General features: G+C 44.2%; 1 long non-coding RNA gene across 1 annotated transcript; it reads left to right on the forward strand.

Moving 5' to 3' along the window:
- Window positions 1-3,124: 3,124 nt before the first annotated feature.
- LOC307218569 lies at window positions 3,125-7,966 on the forward strand. The gene is made up of 2 exons (XR_013840006.1): window positions 3,125-3,250; window positions 7,326-7,966. It is a non-coding gene; the product is annotated as an uncharacterized lncRNA (long non-coding RNA).
- Window positions 7,967-8,732: the final 766 nt, after the last annotated feature.

Raw genomic sequence — 8,732 nt, forward strand, 5'->3', positions numbered from 1 at the left:
TCTTTCCCTTGTGTTTTCTGTTTCCTCGTCTGCCAAGCTATTAGTTACCCTGCTGCACTGGGGCAGGGAGGGGGAGGAGAGAGGAAAGAGGAAAGAAAAAGATGCAAGCAGCAATGCCAAGCAGCTGTCAGGGCCACCATTGTTGGGGTTTGTGTGTCTGTCTGTCCAGCCTGCTAATCTATCACCACGTGTACGTTTATGTGTCCGACAACACCGCAATGTAGAGAAATGATCAAACCTTGCATCACTTCCACGAGGTCTTTGCGGTTTACAGCCTGACTTCTCAGTCAAACGATTAATGGATCTGTGCCCCAAGGTAATTTTCAGTTTAGACGGGTTTCCCCACGTATCCAGCACATACGCACGTATAAATCAAGCGAGATGGAGGAGGAGAGTGGGAGGGAAACTACTGTAATTTCTACATTGATCATTGCTACTTTGGAGTGGAACGGGATTACTTCAGGTAGCTCAGCCAAAGATGTTTGCACACCAACCCCTTTCTCCAGAATTCTCTCTCTCTTCCTCAAAAGACTCTGTGCTGATGTGGGTAGTCCTCTGCACCAGGTTTTCAGGGGCTGTGGCTATTTCCTTAGTGTATCACATTTGTACTAGTGTTAAATATATCATGCAACTAGGGCACCCCACTAAATGACCCTTGGGGTCCCTTCCAACTCTATGGTTCACTTGTATGTGAACCAGCCTTAGCCACATGGATCATGGGTAGGGAACCTCAGGCCCAGAGTCCAAATGCAGCCCTCCAAGCTTCCTCTAGGTCACATAACTCACCCACCCTGCTCCATATTCCTAGGTGCTTTTGCCTGACTGGAATGCAACCTTGAACTGTGACAATGCCTCAGGCTTGCCCGAATGGAGAGATTTGTGTTTTGGGGAGGGGATTGTGACAAACAAGCAAAAAACTAAAATGGAATGGAACGGAAAGGAGGGGGAGATGAGGAGGTCATGACTCAAATGTTGTCTACTTTATTAATGTAGAATTAATAGAATCATAGAACTGAAGAGTTGGAAAGAGGATCATCTTGCATAACCCTCTGAGATCAGCAGCTGAGGTGGGGTGTTCTCCGCCGCCGGGTGTGAGGCGCCTCACAGCCAGAGAGGGTGGGCGGCAGCATTGCCACTGACTCTCCTGCTCTCCTACCCTGGGTCATGCCTGTTTGCGCCCCCTCTCAAAATTGCAGCGCCACGGCACCCCCCACGGTACGCCTCTGCCTGCAATGCAGGAATCTCAGCTAGATCATACAAGACAGGTGGCCATCCAAGCTTTGCTTAAAAACCTCCAATGAAGGAGAGTCCACCAAGTTATGAGGGAGTCCGTTCCATTGTCTTAACAGCTTTCTGTCAGAAAGTTCTTCCTGGTGTTTAGTCAGAATCTCCTTCCTTATCACTTGAAACCATTGGTTTGGGTCCTACTTTCCAGAGCTGGAGAAAACAAGCTTCCATGTGACAACCCATTTGTGTCTGTTGCCCCACTCATAATTGGCACTGACTCTGTAAACCAGTGGCATGATGTGTCTTCTGGAAAGTTGCCCATAAAGAAATAAGGCCCTTGAGCTAAAAAAAAATTTCCCTACCCCTGTTTGTAGACAAAGGATCTCTACACAAATTTGCTGGGACACACAACAGGACCTCCTCCAATTGAGTCAATACACCTCTGAATAGCAATTGCTGGGAATCACAGGTGGGCAGTGTGCTGTGTGCGCAGGTCCTGCTTGTGTTGCTTCTCACAGGTATCTGGTTTGTCACTCTGAAAACAATGCTGCACTGGATGGGCCACTCGCCTGATCCAGCTGGCTTTTTTATGTTCTTTTGACCAGCATGTTCAAACAGAAGGAGATGGTTCTTCGTGCATGGTGGTCCTAAACCGTTTAATAAATGCAAGTAATCTGTGACTGAGCAAGCAGGATCCATGGTTGCCAAGTTAGCATGAACAAGCCCTTTGCGTGTTAATTCCACACTTGACAAATTTTGACTTTCAGCCGCCAAGGAATCTCTGAGGCTCTTTCACAAGGCGGAGAACTTCCAAAAGTCCTTTGCTGTGCTGTAGCCTATAAATCATTAGGGGGTTCACAAATTCACTGGATTTCAGCAAAACTGTTGACTGATTTTACAAACAACAACAGCAACACTTTGTTTCCTGCTTTTATAAATGGAAAAATCTGTGCATTCTGTAAGTTTGGGCTCGAAGGACAAATGATAAATTTGGGATGATTTCTTTGGTGAATTGCCAATGGCTGCAGAAAAGTGAAGTCATTCTTTTGGCAGCAGAACCCTATTTGGGTATCCAAAGTGCTTCTGTCCTCTTGCTACATCTACCGTATATTGTCCTGTTGCCATGTACTAGCAATAAAGGCACAGTACTGTAAAATGCTTGTTTTTCCTGAGGATTTCTAAGGAGTTGTATAGAAAACACTGAAGGAAAGAAAACACTATGAGGAAATGTTAGATCTGTGCTAAAAGCATTAGCTGTATGCTCTGAAACCACTGCCAATGGATTTTTATTCTCCAATGCCATTGAGGTCACTGAAAAGATTAGATCTGTTTCCAGTTCCCATGAATGCCTGTTGGAGGTGAGGAATCAACCCTGGTAAACAAAAAGCCAGTGACTGGGCTAGCACAAATTAGCCTGTGATGTTATATAAACAAGAGGCAGCTCATTTGCCTCCAAAGAAACCATGAGGTATGTTGGGAAGTATTTCCCCCATGCCGCTCTTTTGGACTATGAACACCAGATGATGTAGCTTCTATCCATGGACATAGGGGGCTGATTATGAACTTCCTGGTTGAATAACAGCAGCCAGAGTCTTGCCAGCCCATAGAATTAACTTATTTTAAAACTGGGAAAGCAAGATGTGTTTCCATTTCAGTTTTGCCCTAGGGGTTGTATACTTCCCTTGTTTCCCTCCTCTTTCAATTCTTCCTGTCAAGTACTAATTGCATTTACAATGTCAATTCTTATTATGATTCAATAGTTTTAACATTCTCCCACAGGAGCTGACAGCCTCCACAACACGCTGCTGATTGGTGAGCTCACTTGATCCCTCAGCTTGGGCAAGAGAAAAACTTCAGTAGGTCTTTAGGGTGTGGGGAGAAAGCCTTTATCACATTAACCTGGTTGGCAACTGTGCCTGAGATTAGCCACTGAAGTTATTCAAGGTGAATGCAGTTGGTGCTCAAGGAACTGAATGCTGCAAACTGGCTAGAAATGTTAGTCAAGGACAGAATCTGCAGCCTTGTAATGAGCTTAGACTTATGTTTTTGCTGATAATACTTTGATATGGCAGCGATAATAAAACTGCAAGCTGTACTTGTGGCAAAGTAGTTGCGGCAGTGTTTGGGTAATGAGAGACACAACTTTTGGGGCTGTTTCTCAGCTCTGTCCAAATGCTGCAACGCTGCAGCTTTGCATTCATAACGCTTTGATATGGTGATAGTAATTATGCTGTAAGATGTACTTGTGGCAATGCAGCTGCAGCAAGCTGGGTTATGACACAGATCACCACAGAAGAAGTGTAATGGTCTTGGGCCGTTTTTCATCTCTGTTCCTCTGCTGCAATTCTGCAGCTTCATCATACCTTTCTTTTTTTCCCTGGGCTCTGCTCTATTCTCTCCAGTAAGGGAATTGCTGCTCCATTTCCTCTTTTCATTCTGTTGACACAACATGGGTTTAGTGCCTATGAATGTCACTTCTATGTTTATCAGGCAAGTAGCCATCATGACCATGTTGAGGAAAGGTGAAGTGGGTTGTTAGAGAAAGAGAGAATGTTGTGGCAATGATTTTTAGGTGTTTAGTGCCATCAGTTCTAAAATGCTGTGCTACAACCTTTTGAAACCCCAGAAGATTCTTTAAGAATTTGCTTGCACAGCTCCTGCCTGCCTTTTTTGTTTTTTCGTTGACAACCAGTGCAGCTGTTTTAAAACAGGGGTTATAAACAGAACCCTAGCCAGTAATCTAGTTGCTGCATTTTGGACCGGCTGAAGTTTCCAAGTCATCTTCAAGGGCAGCCCTACACAGAGAGCCTTGCAATAATCCAATCTAGAAGTTACTGGGGCACGGAGTGCAATGGCCAAGCTAGTTCTGTCCAAAAGAGGTTGCAGCTGGGGAATCAGCTAGAGTTGAAAAAAGGCACTCCTAGCCACCGAGGGCACCCGAGCCTCCAGTGAAGTGTTGAATCCAAGGGCACTCCCAAACTGTGAACCTGCTCCTTCCAGGGCGGTGTGAGCCCTGTTCAGGGCAGGCTGTCTCCTGGATGTGAGAACCTGAGACACATAGCACCTCTGTCTTTCACTCATTGGTGCTTTTGTATTTTCACTTTACTACTGATGTATTGCAGGAACAACCACTAGGAGTACTTTTATCCCTGTGACAGCTGTACTCAAAATAATAGTACCTCTGGAAAATCAAGCACTTGTAGAACATTAAAACATGTGGTCCAGTCCTTATGAGACTGTACATTTCTCATATATGTAGGTGAGTAACTGCTTGTTTGAAAGTGCTCTTAGCACCTCAAAGTTACCACATACACATAAATGCTATGCACCTGAGAGAAGGTTACAGATGCTCCCCCTACTGTATACTTTGGGTGGTATATATAACATTTAACTAGCATTTCATTCTAAGCCTTTGCGGAAAGAAAATTGTAGGCAGTTGCAAGCTGTAAGCAATTTTTGGCATTTTAGAAAGAAGCAACTTCCAAGTGTGTCCTCCTAAAACAGTATTCTGTACTCCTTTACTCGCTATAATAGAATGTGAGACATGATAATCAGCGTGGAAAGGGGGAATAACACCATATGGCTGAATCAGAAGCAAAGTAGTTACCATGGTAGTAGAAGCACACATAACCATTCCAGGAAGGAGAAATATTATGCAATCATATAATTAGAAAAAGTGGTTGGATTAAAAAAAGGTGCATATATGCAGAAAACTCAAGCATTAAATCCTATTATATAAACTTTCTTCATTGTTATAACAGAAAATTACCCATAACTTTTCATTTTTTAACTCCCTTATGACTGAGAAATTATTTATCTTATTTCTATTTGTTTACTTTTATATAAAAGGGCATCTACTATATGTATCATCCTGCTAGTGATATTTGAGGTGGAAGAAGAAGAAATAAACTATGTTGTTTTTATTGTAAACGGAAATAATATTTATGGCCATATGGCTAAAGATGTACTGTACTTTAGAATTGCCTTGTATGGTATGCATTTACCCTGTTCTTAGAAACAGACCTGTGGCTTCAAAGCTTGCTTGTTCTCCTACCTTTTCTTTTCTCCTAGGGCCCCCTTTCCCCCTCCTAAGTCCCAAAATTAAGACAGACGCACCCAGTGCTCTGTGCTACATTTGAATGGGTGAAGAAGGGTAGTTCCAAGTATGATCCATTTTTATCATTCTTGAAAAAACATTAATATTTTAATTGGGTTCTTCGTTTTATCCAGCACATTGTAAACTGCACATCATGGCAATAAAGATCAAATTCCATTACACCAGTAAAATACAAATGAAAAACTTCAAAAACCAGAAATAACATTATCTGTGGTACACTACATACCAAGAGGGCAGATGACTGACAACCAAATGGAACATGGTGACTATTCCATATTTAGTGTTGTAGCAGTATGCTAAAATATGCTTTTGTGTATGGAGACACTTATAAATGTTCAAATGTTTCCTCGGTATAAATTCACTGGGTTGTCTAAGCAAACCAGTCTGCATATATATTATTTGGAAGAAACTGATTTTCTGGATCCATTTCAATTGGGGTTTAGGCTTGGTTTTGGCACAGAAACTGCTTTGGTTGCCCTGTATGATGACCTCTTTAGAGAGAGAAACAAGGGAAACATGTCCCTGTTAATTCTTCTCGACCTCTCAGTGGCTTTCAATACCATAGAGCATGGTATCCTTCTGGAACGACTCTCTAAACTAGGGGCGGGTGGCACCGCTTTGCGGTGGTTCCAGTCCTACTTGGATGGTCGTTCCCAGAGGGTGTTGCTTGGGAAATGCTTTTCAGCCCCATGAAACCTTCAGTCGGGGGTTCCTCAGGGCTCAATCCTATCCCCCATGTTGTTTAACATCTACATGAAACCACTGGGTGGGGTTATCTGGAGGTTTGGAGTACATTGTCAGCAGTATGCTGATGACACTCAGCTCTATTTCTCCTTTACATCTGCAGGTGAGGCAGTGGAAGTGCTGGACCAGTGTCTTGCCTCAGTAATAGACTGGCTGAGAGCCAACAAACTGAAACTCAATCCAGATAAGACTGAGGCACTGTTAGTGGGTAGTTCCCTAGATCAGATGGGTGGGAGATTGCCTGCTCTTGATGGGGTTACATTTCCTTTGAAGAAGCAGAGTCACAGCTTGGGGGCATTCCTGGATCCTTTGCTGTTGCTTGAGGCTCAGGTGGCCTGGAGTGCCTTCCATCAGCTTCTGCTGGTGGCCTAGCTACGCCCTCATCTGGACAGGGATAGCCTAACTACTATTGTCTATGATCTGGTAACCTCAAGGTTAGATTACTGAAATGCGTTATACGTAGGGCTGCCTCTGAAGACGGTTCAGAAACTTCAGCTAGTGCAGAATTCAGCGGCCAGGTTGCTCACCGGAGCAAGACGGTTTGAGCATATTACACCAATCGTAGTTGGACTGCACTGGCCAGCAATTAGTTTCTGGGCTCAATTCAAAGTTCAGGTTTTGACCTATAAAGCCTTAAACGGCTCAGGACCGCAATACTTCAAGGACTACCTCTTTCCATTTGAACCTACCTGGACCCTGAGATCATTTTCTGAAGCCCTCCTTTGTGTGCCTCCTCCTCGAGAGGTCCGGAGGATGGCAACACGAGAATGGCTCTTCTCTGCAGTGGCTCCTTGTCTGGAATGCTTTCCCCAGGGACGGTCGCCTGGCGCCTTCATTATACACCTTTAGGCCCCAGGCAAAAACATTCCTTCTTAATCAGGCCTTTGGTTGATTAAGGGCATCCTATGCCCTTTTAAAATGTGAGACTTTTTTGGGGGTGGTTATTGGGTTGTTTTTATTTTGATGATATATTTGGTGGTTTTATATTTTAATTTTGTTTTGTGAACTGCCCTGAGACCTCCAGGTATAGGGTGGTATATAAATTCAATAAATTAATAATAATAATAATAATAATAATAATAATACATTATTTGACTTACTTGCCCTTCAGCATAAGGTCTCAGGCTGGGTTACAACAAATATAAAAATACAATATTAAAAGCCGGTGCAGCAATTTACATTCAGGAGGACAGGGTGCATCCTAATTATAATTTATATCTCAGAGTCGCTTCTTCAGCCTCCAAGGAAAGCTATACTGTACAATGAAGGTGCCAGATACACCTCTTTCAAAAAGGAATCCTGCCCTCTCCTGGCCACAGCTCTTTCAGTATATGGAATATGGAGATAACAATAATAACCCACTCAGCACGGTTGTACATATTTTCAATATAATGCATAGGAGGCGTGCTGAATATGACTTGAGACTTGCACCCTCTTGTGCCAGGGGGACATATTTCCTTTTTATAATCTGAAAATCTCCCTGTCCTTACGCTGTAGTCCTGTTACTCACTTACCTGGGAGTCTGCCTCACGGAACTCAAGGGGACTTCTGAGTAGAAACGCACAGCTGTGCGCCATTAATTCATTCTTTATTATTATTTTTTTAAAGACCATATTCTGTACAGTATACCCTGGCAGGTGAGGCTGAAAGGTCACCCGGCCTCTGTCTCCGCCGCATTTCTCTGCGCGCGCATTCCTCGGAAGACAGGGCTGGGGGCGGGACGAGGGGCTCGCGACTGCTCCTCTCCTCCGCCTCCCCTTTGTTGTACCGCGTATCCGTGTTGGCGTGGGGATGCGCGCGTGCGCGAAACGAATTAAGCGCCAGCTGCGCGAGAGAGGGGGCAACAGGGGCGTGTCGTCTCTTCCTAACCCCCCCCCCCAAGAAACAACGTATTTTGTCTCCCGAACCATTGTTTTCCTGCCCCAACCTTCAGTCCTAGAATACGAGGAGGCGGAGACCACCGGCCTTTCCCCTTTCCCCACCTGCCTGGGATTGGGACTCACCTTGGCAGATACGTTTTCTTTGGTTCTTCACTTTTATATGTAAAGCAACAAGTATGCATTTTAAATATAACCCTTTTTTCAGAGCCCCCTCTAAAAAAAAATGCGTGCCTTCGCCCCTGTCCCCCGCATTCACAGAGGCAGCCACCAACGATGCATAATTTCTAAAAAGAAGACCATGTGAGCTCTAGCGTAGGCTATCCTCAGCCTGACGCTCTCCAGTTGTTTTGGACTACAATTCCCATCAGCCTCAGCTAACAAGTGCAGGCTGGGGCTGATGGGAATTGTAGTCTATAACATCAGGAGGGCAGTTACAGGTAGGTAGCCGTGTTGGTCTGCCATAGTCAAAACAAAATAAAAGAAGGAATTTTTTTTCTTTTATTTTGTTTTGATCAGGAGGGCACTAAGTCAGGGAAGGCACTCTAGTGGCTGACAATGTGATAAACACACTGGGCATAAGAGATTCTAGAGTACTGTAGGAGTGTTTCAAAGCACTTAAAGGATTCAGGGCCCACGGAGGAAATGTCTAAAATACATCTGGGAAAATTAAGGTAGCAGGTGTCCCACTGGCACTGCAATTTGCAGCTGCCCTATGAGCAAAGTAAACAAAAGCACACACAGCTTGTGTAGAGCTAAAAGCAAAG

The sequence above is a fragment of the Podarcis cretensis genome (genome assembly GCF_951804945.1).
Source record: "Podarcis cretensis genome assembly, chromosome: 6".
Classification (NCBI taxonomy): domain Eukaryota; kingdom Metazoa; phylum Chordata; class Lepidosauria; order Squamata; family Lacertidae; genus Podarcis; species Podarcis cretensis.